Genomic DNA, 3,314 nt, shown 5'->3' with positions numbered 1-3,314 from the left:
ATGTATTAATTTGGGATCTATCGCATCCCACAACCTTCCAAGACTATGTTTGGAATATTTATTTCTTGCACAAAATATAATAGGTTAACTTTTGTACTATGGGGGATAGTAGATTGACATAGGCTACTGTTATTGCTGTTTGTTAGGCCTACTCATCTTGTTGGCTGACGAAAAGTAAATGTGGACAATTCTTCCAATATCTTCAATATGCACCTTGGAATTGGAGAAGGGCAGTCGCGTCCCCGATGTGTCTGTCTTCACTTGTAGCCTGTGACAAAGACCCAATCACCTGATGGAGAGCCATGTGAGTGAGAGGTGCTTCGGAGCACAGCACTCGGGGAGAAGGGCACAACTCATGGAAAAGGGCACAACGCAGCACTCCGAGCAAAAGGCACAATAGTGGCTGCAAAAGGCATAGATTTTTTTAGGGTGCATTACGGCCACACTAAGGGGATGCCACTGGGAAACTCAAGGCATCATCAAGTGCTTGTCAAATTGTGAATGAGAGACTGATGAATTGTCTACAGCATGCACAAAAAAACAAAGCAGAGTTCATGCCTTTAAAGTTACTTTTTTCAAACCATCATTAGAGTCGCATGATGTAGCCTTAAAATATATTAAAAATCAAAACATATAGCCCAATGTTTGTAGAACAACTAAAGTTACATTAATAACTCTAAATTATGCATATCGGAGTACCTATTTCTTTGTTAACCGCTTAACACAGAATAGCCGCATGTGCGCACTTCCTCAAATCATTTGGAGAAAATATACTTTCTTTTTATTTAATTCAGCTTTGTTCAATTGTATTCTTCATACTATAAAAAAACGCCACTAAGCAAATCTTGTCTGCTAAATGAACTAGTGTTGCCCACAGCCACTTGGCACAGCCAGATCGGGACCTAACATAAGGACAACTCAGACTATGCTATTCTGTTCTTCTGAAATAGACTACATTTTATTTATATCATGTTTCTTTAGACCTGTCTAAAGTAAATCATGGATTTATTGTGATGGTGTAGGCTATATTACATGGACTTATTAGAGATGTTCCAAAGGTCTGCATCAGTAGCTTGTAGGCTATGTGTGGAAGCCAGGGAGATGATGAATGTGTTTATGTTAATTAACGGTCAATTACCGTGAGACCGACAGTTATTTGCTTGACGATCACCGGCTGAAAAATAATTGTGACCTCCAAAGCCCTACTTGAGTTAATTAAATATGGGTGGCTCAGAAATGGCTCAGGAATATTACAAAATATTTTCACATGTGGAGTTTTCTTGCATGTGAAACTGAAAAATGTTATTTCCACGAAATAGATTTTCAATTCCACATGTGAACTTGAGATTTTCACATGAAAAAGTTTTTCACGTGTAAAACTACATATCCATGTGAGGTGAGAACATGTTTTTCCTCTCACGTGAAAAGTTGGTGTTAAAATGTAATACATGTGAAAATATGGTTTGTATTATGGAATGTGCAGGCCATCAAATCAAAGGCAGTCCTTCGATAAAAAGTTGTTTTTGACTAAAATGAAAGTGTGTCAGATTGTCAATCTCACGAGCTTGGAGTAATAACAAGTTCAACTACTTAAGACATTGACTCGAATCTAGGTTGTGCCTTTAGATTTTGAGAAAATTAACAACTAAGGATGTTTAACTTCTCATTAACTTCTCTAACCCCAAATCCCAGCCTGGTTTGATTGGTCTGCTTAGCAAGCGTCCCCGCAATGTTGCGCCTCTTGGTTTAGGAACTCTATGGCTAGGGCCTTTCTCTATGTGTTTGTGTGTGAGTGGGTGCGTTTGTGCATGCGTGTGATTGGGAATGGTTCATCAGCAAACTTTTTAAAGATCTTTGTCACTCTATCCTGCAGTGCCCATTACAGTGTGCATGCGTGTGATTGGGAATGGTTCATCAGCAAACTTTTTAAAGATCTTTGTCACTCTATCCTGCAGTGCCCATTACAGTGTGCATGCGTGTGATTGGGAATGGTTCATCAGCAAACTTTTTAAAGATCTTTGTCACTCTATCCTGCAGTGCCCATTACAGTATTGCCATAGTATACAGAGTATGACCTAACCCTGAGAATCAGAAAGATGGGTAGGGAAGGAGAGGGATGAATAGATAGAAAGAAATAAATGACTTGACAGAAGCCTTGTTTATACTTGGCACTCATCCGTTGTCCTGATCTTGTCCACATTCTTTAAAATGCTTTATTTATGAATATATTTGATTAACAATACAAAACATCCACATACAAACTACAACATACAGACGCACACAAACATCCACAATATCTCCCCTGCCCAGACCCACCTGCTCGCACCCCCCGCCCGCATCACTCTTCGCCACATGGCCTCAAAATGCACCATTTTATTTCTCTCTGTTGCCTATGCACTTTCAACATTTAGATAATAAAGCATTTTACCTGTCCATTGTGTTAACGATGGAGGATTGGTTGATTTCCAGTTCTTAAGTAAGCGTTTTTTCAAGATCAATGACGAGAAAAGTAATCACTGCAGGGGCGGCAGGGTAGCCTAGTGGTTAGAGCGTTGGACTAGTAACCGGAAGGTTGCGAGTTCAAACCCCCGAGCTGACAAGGTACAAATCTGTCGTTCTGCCCCTGAACAGGCAGTTAACCCACTGTTCCCAGGCCGTCATTGAAAATAAGAATTTGTTCTTAACTGACTTGCCTGGTTAAATAAAGGTAAAATAAAATAAATAAAATAAAAATAATCACTGCACCCTCATAATCACTGCACCCTCATAATCACTGCACCCTCATAATCACTGCACCCTCATATGCCATGCATTGACATTTGCAATAGAAGTAAATTTACATTGTAATTCTTCTGACAGCCAACTTTCTAACTTTTGGACTTGTTCCAACATTCCCTCCATCTTGTGCCAATATCAGTTATTTTTAAGTCTTGGTTTATATTTTTTTCTAAGAGGTTGTCAGTTGGATAGGCTCTCTACAAGGTTTTGTATATCTTACCTATTATATGAACATCCTTTTTTTGACTGAAATAGAGTTCCCTCGAGATTGCTCTGATGTCCCAAAAACAAAACAAAAAAATGGAAATGAAACATTTAAGTTGGATCTATTTCAAAATATCTACATTGGTTAGTCCAAAATTGCTTTTTTATTCTGTCATGGAAATACATGTATTTCCTATTACTAAGTAATTTATGGTTTCTATGCCTTTAGTTTTCCATGTGGACCAATTTATAGATGAATTCTGAAAAGCTATCCAAGGATTGTTCCATTAGGTTGTGTTTTTAAGGAATGATATTTGTTCTTGTAGAATACA

Source organism: Oncorhynchus mykiss, chromosome Y (genome assembly GCF_013265735.2).
Source record: "Oncorhynchus mykiss isolate Arlee chromosome Y, USDA_OmykA_1.1, whole genome shotgun sequence".
Classification (NCBI taxonomy): Eukaryota; Metazoa; Chordata; class Actinopteri; order Salmoniformes; family Salmonidae; genus Oncorhynchus; species Oncorhynchus mykiss.
The sequence above is the reverse complement of the archived record's forward strand: the minus strand, read 5'-3'. Positions refer to the sequence as shown.